Consider the following 16827-nt stretch of genomic DNA (forward strand, 5'->3'; position numbering starts at 1 on the left):
ATTTAAGCTGACGGTGTGGAATTAACAAAAGTTAAAGGTAATTGAATTGTCCTGCCATTGAGGTTTCTGCTACAGGACTATGGTGGTACACACTTTAATTTCAGCGTCTGGGAGGATCTCTGAGTTCCAGTCCAGCCAGGGCTACATTTTGACTTATTTTCTCTCAATTTTAAAGGATACCATCGTGCAGTGTCAGAGCACTTCAGTAGGGAGGAAAGCGATCAGAGATTTAAAATATCTAAATTCATTGATCAAAGATGGAGGTCATTAAGGAAAAGAAAATATGAAAAGAAACCACACATCCCTAGGCCCTCGTGACTTTAGATCCCCATTCCTATCTCCTGGTAAATGGGTGTTTGCAACCCAGGGACAAAGGAAGTACAGAATTAGTTTTCCAGCTGCCTTTGGATGCTCTTAAAATTATAAATCTCATATGTGTCCAAGCACTGTGAATACCTTTTTCACTATAGTCTCGAGAAATACTGAGCTAGACTCACTAGAGCAAACTAAAAACTGACTTAGTAACTTAGTTCCTTAAATGGTAGAGCTAAGAGGTAGAGCACTGGGCCTAGGGGGTGTAAGACCCTAGGTTCAAGTCCCAACAATATTGCAACCATCTACAGTCACCATCTTTTAATTTTTGTTTTTTATGTTTACTGGTGTTTGTTTTACCTGTGGAAGGGTGTTGAGTGCCCTGGAACTGTAGTTACGAGTAGTTGGGAGTGGCCATGTGAGTGCTGGGCATTGAACCTGGGTCCTCTACAAGAGCAGTTAGTGCTCTTAACCACTGAGCAATCTCCAGTCCCTCAGTCACATCATCCTAAAGGTTGAATAAATCCTTAAAATGTAAGACAGTTTTGATGGAGTTCTGTTAATTATAATATTCTTAGACAAGTTAACAATTATGTATTCAAAAGTTAAACTTTGAGTTTCTTTGTTATCCTAACATAATGTTAGCAAGAGAATAATTAAACTGGAAATTAAATTGTAGGAATTCCCATTTTAAAGCATCAAGGCTCATAACTGACATTTTGCAAGATGAGAGTCTGTGAAACTTTGACCTGATTTGCCCCCACAATTTTAAGGAAATTACCAAGACACAAATGAGTTAGTTTCAGGTCTACTTTGAGTCAGATGTGCTACAGGGTATTGCAGATAAAAGCAATTTAAAATAGAAGCGATGTCAAGGATTGAAAGGACTCCTGATAATCTTATAGTTGGCCAATTCTAATAAACATTTGTAAGTTATCTCGATTGAAAGTCTTAAGTTTATTAGGTAATACAGTATAATTGTTTGAAATTATATGACCTCAATATATGTTTTAGCTATACCCTTTCCATCTCTAAGCAACGGTAAATAGTCCATACTTGCTAAGAAACTATTTACAAGGTAAAATTTTCTGGAAGGCTCCTTCACTACAAGAAAAAGTAGATATGCTCCTTATTCCTTGTTGACAACATAAGGTTTGTTGTCAAAAAAAATGTAAGTGGTCATGTGGGTATTAGAAATGACTCTTAGGTTACTCTATCTCCACTTTTTCCCCCCTTTCTTTTTTTTTATTTTCGAGACAGGGTTTCTCCGTAGTTTTTTTTTTTTTTTTTTGGTTCCTGTCCTGGAACTAGCTCTTCTAGACCAGGTTGACCTCGAATTCACAGAGATCCTCCTGCCTCTGCCTCCCGAGTGCTGGGATTAAAGGCATGCACCACCACCACCAGGCCCCCACCCCTTTTTTGAAGCAAGATCTTGTTTTGCATAACACAAACTGGCCTCAAACTCAGACTCCTCCAGGCTCTTGAGTACTGGGAATATGTGTGTCCTTTTGGTTTGGTTTCATGTGATCATGGGAATGGGCCCATATATATTAGGCAGGTGCTACCACCAAATTCTGCCCCATCCTGTAAAGCTACGTACTTAAAATAGCCATTGCTACCTAAGGACTTTGTTTCTAGACTACAAGAAAGCCAAGACTGGGCTCTGAATGAGGCTTTATGAAATTAAATGGCAACAACCAGGCTGACATTCCACACGTTTGTTTCCTCTCCAGTGGAAATGCACATTGGAATGCTGGAGGATCTTCCCTAGACGCCGGACAGCTCCTTATCTTTCTAGGGTTAGCATTGAGCGTAAGGACGAAGGTTCACCAAATTCAGACTTTGAGAGCTGCTGTCATTTGAATCTGAGAACGCCATCTCCAAAAACATGCTTTGGCTGGACTGTCCTCAGTAGCCTTTCTTGACTGCGTTTAAACCAGAGAGATAAGGTCCTGTTCTCAAGATGGGAGTCTGGCAATGAGAATATATGGCCATCTTTTCCCAAGCCGGAGTTTCCTAGTTCTTTTTGTAAGATCCTTCTTCACGTCAGAGCTTGTAATCAAGGCTTGCACAAAGTGAACAGCCCTTTCTGGATGTTCCTTTCATTTCTCAACCTTTTAAGCGTTTTCAGGTCCTGCCCTTTGTGTAATCTGTCTCCCAGGAAGTGGGTTTTAAAACCTTCCTCAGGAATAGCGCCTATGGGTGTCCCTTCTACCAGCACTGCTGTTTGGACACACTTCGATGCAACCCTCTTTAAGCAGAAGACAGAACCACTTCGACTACGTCTCTGTCACTCAGATTTTTAATTTGAAGTTGACTAGCAAAGAGGGTTGTCCCACCTTCTGGAGTACACCTGAGCTCTTAGTCATTCCCCATTCTTTTCAAGTCCTGAGGATTGTGCCTAGGTTGCTTCTGAGCTAGGCCTGCAAATCTCCTAAGACACAGTGATGGGGTTTCATCCCTTGTAGTTCAGGATTCCTTTTTCCCTGCCTTCCTTAGAGGGTATCTACTTCCCTGTCTTGCTGACTCTATACTTCAGGTATTGTTTTGTCCATCTGTGAATTCAAATACCTCTAGAGACTCTGCGAAGCTCAAGAGAATCCCAGAGCTGCTAAGAAGTAGCTAATTTGGTCTCCTACCTAGCTACCTCCTGGTTCTGGTTCTCCTAAAGTGCAGCAGGATTCTGTCCCAAGGAACAGTAGAGTGAAGGAAAAGCTTGAGTTTCGGGAACTGCCTCTAGCCATGTGGCCAACAGAACACAGCCTCATGTGCATAATCTTTTTTAATCAACCGTGGTCCTAAGAGTTTAGGCACTGTTATCTCCATTTTACAGAGAATGAAGCTGTGTTAAGAATTTAAGTAATTGGCTTAAAGTAAAAATTTAAATCTGAAAAAAATAAAATCCCTGAAGTCCAAGTGCATCTTCAAAAGATTCCATTGACAATGTCTCCTTTATTGCTAAACTAAGTATTTTTCATTTTAATTCTTAACTTTCTTAATTCCTAGAAACAGCAATCAAAAGATGAGCAACATACTTCAATATGATACAGTTAATTTGTAGTCTCAAGACATTAAATGACCACGAAGGGTTTGGCCTACATTGAGGGACCAAATCTTGTTTCAGAGTTAATTTGTAAACTCACTAGTTATTAAAGTGAAATGTCAGAATCAGCCAAAACTGGTGGGATGTGTATTTTTCTTTAATTCATCTTTAAAATATACATGAGCAAATTGTGGCCTAGGCAGATGACCTTGTTGTCTTTTTTCAGTGCTGTGCAAGCTTCCGCTTTGTACTTTCCTCATCCCAGAGAGGAGTGGGCTCACGCTGCGACGATGCCCGTTTTCCCCGGGGGACAGCTCATTTCGGTCCCTACTGTTCCTATTTCATCCTCCCGTTTCCATTGTTCTTCACGTCCGTGTTAACGCAGTTTTGGCTTCGGTGACAAAGTTCTGCCGCAGGGGCTAAAGAGATGATGTGTTGGTTAAGAGGACTGGCTGCTCTTCCAGAGGCCGAGTTCAATTCCCAGTACCCATATCTAGGTACTAGGGCTCACGACATCCTGTATTCCATTTCCAGAAGCTGTGATGCTCTCTCTGGCCTCCAAGAGCAACAGCACACAGGCATGGCTGTAGACACACATGCAGGCAAAACACCCAGACACATAAGATTACATTCTAAAACCACCCGAGGTGATGTAGGAAGAAAGATGTGTTCGATTCAGGGCCAGAGATCTCCTTCGCTTGCTTCCGTTAGGACCCTGAGTTGAGCAGAATATCATTGGCAGATGGCATGAGGTGAGGGAAATTGGCTCCCCTCATTAGTGGACAGGAAGTACTCTTTCAAAGGCACACTCCAAATGCTCCCCACCCCTCCCCACCTCACTTTAACAGACCTTTTAGCCATGAACTCACCAATGAATGATTTTATCCCCTGGTGAAGTTAGTGTCCGCATGTCCATTTGCCTCAGTAGTACAACTAGCGGGAGAACAAGCCTTCGATACGTAAACCTTTAGGGACATTTTATATCTAAACCTTCAGGGACATTTTATAGCCAAACTTGAGCATCATGTGGCCTAAAGCCTACTTCAGTCCGTCCAGTGAGGAGTCAGTCTTGAGTCTCCTGCCTTTAACGTGCTCTTGAATTTCCTCGGATTATCCTGAAAGGCCTTTGATGTCTGATGGCGTCTTCCGATGCTGCCAGAGCCCACACTTACGAGGCTGTTTGCTTCCACTTCCTGCACTGGTCAAAGCCCGAATTCTCTCTTTAGGTCCAGGTTTCCGCTTTATCCTTTACTGCTGTTCGAGGCTGGCTACTTTGTCAGGGAGGCAGTGAGCAGAACTCTTCCCTACAGTGTTTCCTGCCTTCTACCCACTAGGTGTCAGTAGTACATAAACACTCTTGACTTCAGACCTTGCCAGCTCCACCCTGGAGGGTAAATGTGTCCCTTTTTACTAACCTTTGCTTGAATCAAATGGAAAATAGAAACCTCACTTGACCTGTTGCCCTGAACAAGTCCTAGGTAATAGGGCAAGCTAGGGAAGAGGTTTCCCATGAGCTAAAATGCCTGCCACTCTAAGGATTTGAATTAAGCATGCCACTAAATGTTTCATACGCAGCCACACCTAATCAGACTCCGGAAGGGAAGTAGTATCCCTGACAGAAGAGATGGCTCAAAGTCGTGAGCTTTCCTACTGCCACACAGTATGGGAGTTTAGGTCCGTACCTGTGCGATTCTGATGCGTGTCACCTTCGCAGGCTCACAGGCTTCCACACTGCTGCCTGCCCTGGGCGGCTTCCCTTCCCGACACGCTGCAAGTCAGTAAACCTGAGCCTGAGGTCTGCTTTACCATCTGTCTCTCTCCCGTCCCAGGTGCCCAAGAGCAGCTTAGCTGCTGGGATGCCTGGCCGCGGTGCCGGGATCAGGGGACATGCCTTACAGTCACAGACGGGCACCATCTGGAAGACTCCGTCCCAGCAGCGCCGCCGAGTCCCCTAATCTGTTTGGTAAAAGGTGATGCATTGCTTACAGAGCAAACAAGAATTAAGCACACCACTAAATGTGTGAATCTATTCCCATGAATCTATTTTCCTTAGATCACAAGGTTTTATTTAAAAACGTGGGACACCTGCCCTTCTCCAGGATGTCTCCGTTCTCTCCCGGTTTTCCCTTTGGCCCTTTCCCGGTAAGAGCCACCACCTCTTGGGCTCAGTAAGTCCTGGGAGTGTTTGTTGTCACGTGGGGCTTTAAGATTCCTCTCAGGCAAGTCCTTCCTCAGTGACTTACTCTGGCATCCTTCGTTTGATCTTCTTTGTCAAAGGATGGAAAGAGACCCTTGAATGAGAGTCTGAACAGTGCCAAGACTGGACCTAAACCCTGTGGGTTTACCCCCGAGGGCTTTGAGCTTAACGGAGGAGTGATCCGATCTGGCAGAGTTCCCCAGGGCCTTTGCCTCTGTCATTCCGATCTTGAGGAACTCAATGGATCTTACCGGGAAAGACCCAAAGCTGAGGGAGTGTGCTCACCTCGACTTACAACAGCAAACCCTCCCCTGAGACCTGTTGCCCAATATCCCCCAGCCCTGGAGTCACCTGGGAACACTTGAGACTGATTGGCTTCTGCCTTCAGAGGTCTCAACCAGAGCTCCGCTGCATTGTGGGAAAGGCGGTTCACCTCTCCCAGCCCGCTTTCAGCCAAGAGCCTGAAATGGCTCAGAAAGTATGTGTTCTTCAGTCACAAAGAACTATTTTCAGAACGTTTTTTAAATATAAAAACTGCCTCTAACTGCTTGACTCCCCACACACCCTTTGGAGAGGAAAGCAATCCCGGAGAAGATGTTCCCACCCCTCCTGTGTTACTACTCCCAGCCTGGGACAGGCTCTCAAAAAGCCCTCCTACAGTTTCCTCTAGCTGCTGGGTCATGGGAGGACACTGGCCAGCTTCGCGAATGACAGTTGTTTGTCTAGGGCTCTGGCTGCCCAGTGTGGGAATCAATAGATCAGGTTCCTTTAGCCCCTGGGCCAGTTGCTTCTAGAAACAAGTACAAAAGGACCGGGAGGCACTCTCCTGAAACATTCTGTTTCCACCGGAAAGGCATTACAAATGGAGACCCTGCCAGTCATCAGCAGGAGCTGGTAAGGCCCACAGAGGAGGGGATGGGGGCGGGAGACCCTTCTCCAGCTCAGTTCTCAGGCCTGGTGCTCCTGGGTAAAGGTTCTACCCTGGGCAGTATTAACAGGGACCGTCCTGCCAATCCATGAGAGCAGTCACCGCACTTTAAAGATGGGGTGGGGAGAAGACTGAGACGTTTCTAGAACTGAGACCCCCAAATCTAGAACAGTAAGTATGAGCCAAGGCCAGAGTCACCCTCAGGACTGCCTTATTGTTTTTGGGTTTTTTAGAACATTTCAGCATTTAATTCCGAGACCACGGCTTATATTAAATACAGTTCAACAAAGGCCCTTGCATGTGAAGTAACTCATTCACAAAATGCCATCTGTAATGTTGTTCATTATAACCAGACTCCAGAATGTTCGTCCCTGTCATCCTCCATCCCTGAGCCCCTCCTGTGTGCTGTGGCTTATCTGGAATGCTCTGCATGGTCCCCTTAGCAGGATCAAAACAGGAATGGGGGTGTCTTTTAGGGTGGTCTTGGTCCCACAGCAGCGCCACCAGGAGACACCCTATGCTTTGTCACCCTAAAGGCTCTCCAAGGGGTTTGGTCAGACGACACACATTCTGGCTAACTGGCCTAAGGGGAAAACAGACTCTAAACAGCTCAGACCTGGGTGGTCATCGGCTTCCAAACAGCCCAGGGACTGTGTTAGTCTCTAAGCCTGTGCTGAGGGTGGAACTGCAGGCCTTTTCAGACGAGGGAATGGAAACACAGTAAATCTGGAGAGTAACCAGGTAGAGGAAGCAGAGAAAAAGGGCAATCCTCAGCCCCCAGTTCAGACACTTAGCTGCAAGGACCAATAATGAGAACGGTTTAGCCAAATGCATTTTCTGGCCTTGGCTGGAAATTCTGGCAGGGATGGGGTACTAGCTGGTCTTACCTGCAGCCTTCACCAGGGCTAATCAGATGGTTGGGGATCTCCAGCTCAGGCCCTCAGAAAACCCATCCAGCAGTGGCTCCTTCTCGGGGTCCCCCTCCATTCTCCCCACCCCCACCTCCTCATCACCAGGGAATACTTTGTTCATTAAATCAGGACTTTTAGTTGAGGCCTGATCTGTCTCATTGCATCGGTGGAGAGACCCACTACCAAGATTTCCAAATACTTATCACAGACCTTGCTTGAACAGGCAGGTGGGCCCGGGGGATGGTAGCTGGCTGACAGCTCTCACCCCAGTACCCTCAGAAAAGTCCTTCCCCAGCCACCTCACCTCATCCAGGCCTCTCCTAGCCATCCAGTCACGTGAAAGAACAACACATGACTCCGTCTTCAGCTACACAGGTCCTCACTGCCCACCCAGCTCTCCTCAGGAAAAAGTCTTCCATGCATCCTGCTGTTGGATATTGAATCCTAGCCTGCTGGGCAGCTGGGGAATACTGGAATGAGGGGACGGAGCAGGAGAGGGTTCTGAACGGACACAGGTGGCCAGTTTGCACAGCCAATATAGGCCATTATAAACAATGAAAACTCTTAAGTGATGCGATTTGTTGCAACAGCTATGGTGTGGGCTCAGATGTGGGTTTGTGTTTTTAGGAGCGGGCATGCTCTGTGCGTAAAGCAGAAACAGAACAAAGTGCCATTTCTAAAGCCGCTTGCTGCATGCTTTGGAACTGCTGCAGGGGTGCGGTTGCCATTCACACTGCAACTTGCTTTGCTGTCCGGGTAATATGCAATTGCTGTCTTTCTCAGGGTCCTAGTCATCTCAGGTGACTTGTGGGCACTGGGTACCACTAGAAGCTGTGGTTTCTAGAAGCTGTGATGGCTGTAAAAACAAGCAACCCTCACAGTTAAAGACATGGTAGTTTCTAGAAATGGCCCCTGCATGCCAGCGTTCCTGATTGTTAGTAAAGAAAGTCGATCATTGTCATTTGTGACTGACCCTCCTCAGACTTTCAAGGGGACCAGCACAGGGAACTCAGAGCCTTTATTTACAAGGATGGTTTAGACAGTGTGTAGGTGCTGTGTCTGTCATAAGCAGGGAAGGTCAGCTAGCTGCCCTGAGGTGACGCAGAGCCATGCCTGGCTTTACTGGAGTATGAGGAAACAACCAGCGATGTAAGTCGCCAGGTAAAAAGCCTTAGACTCGCTTCCCGCTTCTCTTGCACAAATGCAAAGGTCTCCAATTTGTCAAACTGAAAACTGGAGCGAGGAGCCAGACCTTTAGCAGAATGCGGTAGAATTGGCCAATCTTCGTGTCAGAGCGGCCCTTTCTGTCTCAAAGCATTTCCAAGCTATTGTCTTTCTTTGTGAAGTCGGGAGTGCGGATCTTGGGTGGCACTTGTTAGTCAGCTGGAGCTGAAGTTAGAAGCTGGGACCCTGTGTGCTCTCCTCAAAGGAGGGCCCCAAGGAAGCTTTGCCCCTCTGAAAGGCAGGGTATCTGGAACTCAGGGACAAGCAACTGTTTTTCTCCCAAAAGAGGGAAGCATAACTAGTCTGTGTGACACAAAACGGCTGCAGACTGCACGGCAGGCGAGTCACACTAGCGTATGACTTTAGTGAGATGTCTGGAGCTTTTCCAGAGACTTCTAACTTAGCACGGTCATGAAGGCCAGAACTTACTTAGTTTGTAAGGCCACGCATAAACAGGCGCTGGCCAGGTTTGGACCTCGGGCCATAGCTCTAGTGTCTTCTACCAGGAGCTGTGCTTTGAGAGTAAAAATTTAAAAGACAGAATAGGAGGGGGGAACTGAGAAGGAAAAGAAAACACACACACTCTCTACAGGGTGCCCCAGACAGGGTGGTGGAAGATATTGACTGGCTACAGGTACAGGTGCCTGCTGTGCCCCGGGACTGTCTGGAGGGCAGTGGCAGCCCACTGTGCCATTTTTGCAGCCCCTGAATTTGAGGTACTCCCGGAAGCCATCAGACCTCATGACAACAGAGGCCCTGATGCAGGCCCCTGTGGGTCAGCTGACTAGGAGCCAGATGCTATCTCCTGCCTGCTCCTGGCTGCGGCACTCACCCCTCCTCCCCACACAAGCTTGTGAGGATCCTTCCTTAACCACAAGGAGGCTGAGAGGCCAGATAGTTCCACATCGCTGCAATGTTTGGGGTATTTGAACCATGACGCGCTGCAAGTTTCGGGTTTTGAAGTGTTTAGATTTCAGATTTTCAAGTGAATGACACTCAGCTAAGAAGGTCTATGGAAATATTCTAGAACCCCCAAACTGGGTGTCTGAGCTACGCCTATTCTTCTAGTTCTAGATAAGAGACACTCATCCACGTCTCGTGCAGTTGCCCCGATATTATTGTAAGACTTTAAGACAATCCTGAAGCCATTTTTGACAATTCTGAATCCTCTCAGCCTCTGTGCCATAGTGCTTCCCCTCCTCCCCTGGGAACCAAGGACCTAACAGCTACATTCACACGTACTCAGTTCCTGAACAATTACCCATATACGTATGTTTTGGTTCGGTCCCCTGGGAAACGGGGTCAAAATGACCTCTTACCTCATCTGATCTGGCAACAGCTCTCCAGTCAATTATTGGTAATAGCCCTTTCAAATAAACCAATCAGAATAGTCAAAGAACAACCCCCCTTGTTTCTGTGGCCCCTTTAAAAGTAGACTGTACCCGCTATTCGAGGTCCTTCGGCTTCCCGAATGCTGGGGGACCCTGTCATGATAGAATTAATAAAATCCTCATGCTTTTGCATCGGCTGTAGTGTGTGAGATGGTCTCTGGGGGCGACTCCTTCTCGGTGTTTGGACGCTAGAGTCCAACATTATCACCACTTTACAGGTGGGAAAGAAACCTAAGGCTCAAAAACTAAAGTAACTCACTCAAGGCAGAGCAGAGGGCCATCCACGTCTAACTTCAAATTCCTTTTCTTTTTCTTTGCTTCTCTCCATGTAGTCCTGGCTCTCCTGTAGTTTGCAGTCCTGTAGCTTGTTTATGTAGACCAGGCTGGCCTCAAAGTCACAAGAGATCCAGCTGCCTCTGCTTCCCAAGTGCTGGGATTAAAGGCGTGTGCACCACCACACCCATGTAACTTTCTGATTCATCTTCCCAGCAGTTTGGTGTCCATGGAAACCACCAGAGATATGTCCTTCTAGATGAAGAACGCAGGTAAGCCTGCATTTATATGTGTTTATTCATTAGTGGCATGTGTCGGAGGGATGGATAACTTCGTTAATGCCAATTCACTCACCAGATGCCCCCCCAGTTTAACTTGCAGTGGACAACCTACAGAGGTTTTCTGGAGTGTGGTCACATTGGATCAGCACACCGTAAGTGTGCAGGGTGTGTACAATGGGCCCCGGCTCTTTTAAGCATTTGCCCCCAGGTTCATGACCATCTGTAGTCAGCTGCATCTTACACTTATCACCGTGATTGGCTTATTGAAAAACTAAATGGCCAGTAGTTAGGCAGGATTTTTCAGGGCAGAGAGAGTGCTGGGAAGAAGGTGGAGTTGCCAGCCAAATGGAGAGGAAGCAGCATGTGGAGTATGGAGTAAAGGTAGCTGAGCCACATAAAAGAACATAGATTAAAAGACATGGGTTACAGTAGCACAGACACTGAGAGAAATGATTAATAACTGGGACCTCCTGAAACTGAAAAGTTTCTGTTAAAGCAAAGGACACGGTCAACAAGACAAAATGGCAGCCTACAGAATGGGAAAAGATCTTCACCAGCCCCACATCAGACAGAGGGCTGATCTCCAAAACATACAAAGAACTCAAGAAATTGGTCATCATGCAGGGCAGTGGTGATGCACGCCTTTAATCCTAGCACTCGCTAGCACTCGCTGTGAGTTCAAGGCCAGCCTGGTCTACAAGAGCTAATTCCAGAACAGGCTCCACAACTACAGGGAGACCCTGTCTCGAAAATCCAAAAAAAGAGAAATTGGTCATCAAAGAACAAATAATCCAATAAAAAAAATGGAGTACATACCTAAACAGAGAACTCTCAACAGAAAAAATCTAAAATGGATGAAAGGAACTTAAGAAAATGCTCAACATCCTTAGCATCAGAGAAATGCAAATCAAAACACCTCCGAGATTCCAAGATGGACTTACACCTGTAAGAATGGCCAAGAGCAAAAGCACTGATGACAACTTATGCTGGAAAGGATGTGGGGTCAAGGGAACACTCCTGCATTGCTGGTGGGAGTACAAGCTGGTACAGCCCCTTTGGATATCAGTATGACAATTTCTCAGAAAATTAGGAACCAACCTTCCTCAAGACTCAGCAATACCACTCTTGGGTATATATCCAAAGGATGCTCAATCATGCCACAAGGACATGTGCTCAACTACATTCATAGCAGCATTGTTTGTCATAGCCAGAACCTGGAAACAACCTAACTGCCCCTCGACTGAAGAATGGATAAGGAAAACGTGGTACATTTACATTGTACAAAATAAATGTACAAATGAATGTGCAAATAAAATAACAAATCAATCAATGACCAAGGGGGGTGGGAAGATATTGGTTAATTTAAGTTATAAGAACTAGTTAGGAACAAGCCTAGACTTTCAGCCGAGCTTCCATAATTAATAAGTCTCTGTGTCATCATTGGAGAGTTGACAGTCCTGACGATAAACTCCAACTGTGGCGCACTGTCTCACAGAGCAGAGGAGCTGAGCAAGCTCAGTGATCATGGGGGAGGAGGGGCCATAACAGTTTGTTATTCCCACATGGTTCTCCTGGCCTTCTGCAGGAAGCTCCATGATAAACTCTAATGACAATACTCGGGCCCCATACATAGTAATGAGCAGAGGCTTCCATACTGACCAGACTGGAGCACCAGATGTGACTGTACTGGGCCCAGGAAGGAGCTGCTTGCGATTGTCCACAGCCTCCACACAAGGTCTGTAATTCTGGTGTTTTCTCATTAGAAGTCAACACAAAAAGAAGCCAAAGCCCGTCATCACAGGAGGCCCTGCAGAAGTAGCCTGGGTGAGCATGGGTGTGTGTGGACCACATGATGCTGATCATCTATCTCACTGGCTCATCTGTGCTGAGCATCCTTCCACCATGCCTACATCCTGTGTGCTATGAGGCTCTGGTTTTCAAGAGCCTCCTCTCGAAGATGGTCCTGACCTTGGGATAGGATGGCTGATTGAAGCCATGACAAGCAATGGGGTAGCCTGCCCCACAGTGATGGCAGAGATCCCCCACGATCCATTTACCACATGTTCCCTCAGACGCACCCCCAGCTCCTTCACACTTACAGGCCAGCATGGAGCCTTTCAGTCCCAAGACCTTCTCAGAAGGCCACACAGGATCAGAGGTAATTCGGTTTTTGTAGTTTTGTTTCTATGTTGCATATTATCTTAAGGCTGAGTGGCTCAAAATAAATCTGTGCCCGCTTAAGAAAAAGAAAAAGAAAAAACAGCAGGATGAATTCTAGGCCAGTTGGCTACAAAGTGAGACTGTGTCAAAACACCAAACAATAAATAAACAGGACTGAAGATAAGACTCAGTGATAGGATGCTAGCTTAGCATGTTCAAGTCCATGGGTCCAATGCCCTTAGCACTGTGAAGGTAAAAGGAAAATACTCATACATAGAGGATGTACTCAGATGTCTCTGGGTCACAAAGTGCAGTGGTTCTCAGGCCAGTCAGTGGGCTCCTCATCACTGCTCCCAGCAACCCTGCTCAGACTCATTCACGGTGTTCCTATGCTAATCCTGCCCTTCCTACAGACAGCGTCATGGCCACATGCAAGGCCAAGGAGTCTGCCTCTGACAGGAAGGCTGGTCTTTTCCTTCCTGCCGGTGACTATCCGACCTCTCCACCTGCTTCTGTTGCTGCCATTCAGACTGTGATCATTTCCAGACAGCCGAAGCATCTCTTCGGAACTTATTTTTAAAAGCATAAATGCTCACATCCGGCCCAGCGGTGAGCAAGAGGAAGGAGTCTCCTCTTGACTCCAAGTCACCTGAAGCCAGACACCCACCGCGTTGGATCAGGTCCTTCAGCCAGAAGGTTGAGACAAAGATGAACCCGGTTTCAATGCCTTGTCCATTTCTCATGGCACCTTACTAACCCATGCTTTGGTTAGGGGTGCCGTAAGTGACCCCATTTTTATCCTGACAAATTTTTTCACATTCAGCAGTTATGGAACCATATTTCAGTGGTCTTAAATTAGTTCAGCTTTTTGACCAAGTCCCCACCTTCACAGCTGATTCAGGAGCCACGGTTTTTACTGCCTGCCATTTGGGGCCTGGACACTGTTCTCTTTAGTTCAAGCCCAGCTTCAACATTGCTTTATTTGTTTGGTCTTATATTATTTTTTTTGTTTGTTTGGTTAGTTTTGGATTTTTTGAGACAGGGTTACTTTCTGAGCCCTGGCTGCCCTGTAATTCCCTCTGTAAGACCAGGCTGACCTCAGACTCAAAGATCCACCTGCCTCTGCCTCCTGAGTGCTGGGATTAAAAGTGTGAGCCACCACTGTAACATAAGGGCTGGCTTGTTGGGGTTTCTGTCCCGCCCAGTACCCCACAGCTGGCAAGCCCCAAAGAATCACACAGAGATCTCCGTAAGTTATAAAACTGATTGGCCCATTAGCTCAGTCTTCTTATTAGCTCGTGTAGCTTATATTAACCCATTATTCTTATCTATGTTAGCCATGTGGCTCAGTACCTTTCTCAGTTGGACAGGTTACATCTTGCCGTTTGGTGGTCTGGGCAGGAATGGGAGGAATGGGCTTCCTCCTTTCCAGCATTCTCATGTTCTCATCTCCCCGCCTCTACTTCCTGTCTGGTTGACCCACCTATACTTCCTGCCTGGCCAATCAGCATTTTATTAAAATACATGATTGACAGAATACAGACAATTCTCCCACACCACACCACGGCCTTGCTAAGAGAGTTGGTTTATTTAAAAGTAGATAACGAAATCTCGAGATCCCCTTCGTGGGGACATTTAAGTTGCAGTTTGCTCACCCAACCATGTACATACAGTGCCCTCCTCCCCAGAAGCGTACACCACGTGACAATGTAGAACTCCTTGCAGGACTTTTTCAGCCTTGCAGTGAAACCCTAGTCCTCACAGATGGATTAATCTTCCTTCCATGATCTTGAAGATCATTTGGCGTGCCTCTGCTGCCTACTGAAACTGCACCTCTCTCTTTCCCCTAAGGACCACGGAGGGGCCCCTAAAGAGATGTGTTTTATCAAGACGATAAAGCCATAAACGATGGCATAGATACAAAGAAGGTTGCTGGGTTCAGGGTTCTGGGAGGTCTTGTTATTCAGCTGGAACTCCCAGCTGTGAAAGCCCAGTTCCTGCCTCTCCAAACCCCGCCCTCTCAGAAAAACTGCCGAGCCCAGGTTTTCCCCAGAAGCTGCCAGCTCCACAACCCCCAGCTAAAAGCGCTGTGATTGGGCACAAACGCAGCTTGTGGAGGACGTGCCATTGCCTGCGCCGACAAGGTGTTTTGGCCCTCTACATTAGACCCCCAAATAAACCTGTCTTTTACTTTTTAACTGGGCTTGATCTTGCCTACTGCGTCGGTGAAGAAACTTTTTATCGGGGTTCAGAAACCTATCACTCATGTCCCTTTCTCCTCCGTGACTAGGTCTTTACCGGACTAGGTCTTTACCGGTGAGAGTTGAACCAGGAGTATGGAGTCTTGTCTGAAGCAGGCATGCGTAAGCAGCTCCTGGACCCTTGCCAGAGGCTTCAGCCTTGTTTCCCACCGGTGGCCCATGAGTCAGTTTGTAACTGAGATGCGGAGGAAGTATAGGGCCTGATGCTTCACCAGATTCTTGTGGCATTTCTGAAATCCTATTTCCTGTCACAGTCCCAAAGCAGGTGCTTTTGTTGAACACACCTTCGGTTGCTAAGCCAGTCCTTTGGGTTGCTAGTTTCTTTCAAGGGCTGAACTGCTATTTTTTTTTCCTCAGGTGGAGTCACTTTGAGCAACCAGGAACAGCTGAGGAGTTGTGGCCCCTCCCATATCACCCCCAAGCTACTGGGAGATAGCCACTGACAAGCTGCTTGCTCCACCAGGAGCCAACCTTGAGCAGGCCCTTTGTTTTGGGGGTTCACTTGGGCAGGGTGTGTAGGCCCAGCCCCACCCAGGAAATGCAAAACAAAAACAGGCCTGTGCTCCACAGGGGACCTCGGCTCCCTGGGGTGTTGAGAGTAACAAGGACAGGCCCAGCAGAAAGCAGCCAAAGCCGTTCCCACGGGGAAAGCCAGAAAAATATACAAGTGTACAGATGGGGGTCTACACACACTCTGAGAAAGGCCACACAGCCTCTGTAACGGTTTCAGTTTTATTCAAAAGAAAATCTTAAAAACCAATGCAAACATGTTCACATCACGAGTAAAAACATCTCGCAAACTACTTCCGGAGATTTCAGGACCACATGGTACTCATCTTTGAAAAGTACTAAGGGATTCAGGTTCTCCCAGATACTGGGGAGTCTGAGGCAAAAGGATTGTGTGAGCCTAGTTCAAGATCAGCCTAGACACCGCCTCCAGACCCCCACTTCTTTAATTCAGTTGATTCTGAAGAATAGAGCAGGGCTACTTCACTTAGAAACACCAGTGGGTGTCGTTCTCTGGTGAAGTCCCAGTAAAGATGGACATCATCCCTTCAGGGTGACATCTTCACAGAGCTTAGATTCGGAAGACAGCGGAATAGCTCTCATGAAGGTGCTGACGAGGCTGGGCTGTTTTGGGGAGCCTTGGTTGGTCATTTCTATACTTACTGGGGTTTGGGTTACATAAGAGCTGTAGAAGGGCGCTGCTTGCATGACTTTATGTGGGGCTGATGTTCTATGTGTTTATATAAAATACTGTTTGTGTCTAACATGATAGGCACAATTACATCAAGTCCAAAGCTCTGGTTTCCTCTGTTAAAAGTACTGTATATGACTCAGGTTTAGAGACCACGACTTCTGCACTTAAATCACACGTGGACAGCAGAGGTGGCAGCTGGAAGGATTAGAAGCGGTTGGGAGCTGAGAACCAGCAGAGGGGAGGGCGCTAGGGAGGAGTGCCGCCACTGCGCGCTTGCCAGGAGCTGCCAGAAGCAGTGGAGAGGGCGAGGGCGGAAAGACGCAAAGCAGCCGTGAGGGAGGCAGTGGCTGGTGGGCCCAGAGGGGGCTTGTCTAGCACTGTCTCTGATCATCCTGTCTGACTGAGGCGCTCTGATTCTACTACTGTGGTCAATAAAGACAAAGTGAATTTCATGTATGTGTACTAACTAATGACTGATATTTATATGTGAACACACATGCGCTCACATAACACATGCATATGTGAGATTGCACACATGCATATGTGCACACACACACACACACACATGTTTCCCTAGAGAGCAACTGTAAATACCCGAAAGGTACCATAAGCTGGTGAGGTCATTGCCGTGGCAGCAAGAAAGCC

The 16827-nt window shown here is 47.0% G+C and overlaps 1 long non-coding RNA gene across 1 annotated transcript; it reads left to right on the forward strand.

Moving 5' to 3' along the window:
- The first annotated feature begins 6275 nt into the window (after window positions 1–6275).
- LOC126507381 (uncharacterized) lies at window positions 6276–16593 on the forward strand. The gene is made up of 3 exons (XR_007593508.1): window positions 6276–6446; window positions 10496–10551; window positions 15339–16593. It is a non-coding gene; the product is annotated as an uncharacterized lncRNA (long non-coding RNA).
- Window positions 16594–16827: the final 234 nt, after the last annotated feature.

This window comes from Alexandromys fortis, unplaced genomic scaffold (genome assembly GCF_014885135.2).
Source record: "Alexandromys fortis isolate MF-2015 unplaced genomic scaffold, M_Fortis_MF-2015_v1.1 scaffold_71, whole genome shotgun sequence".
Classification (NCBI taxonomy): domain Eukaryota; kingdom Metazoa; phylum Chordata; class Mammalia; order Rodentia; family Cricetidae; genus Alexandromys; species Alexandromys fortis.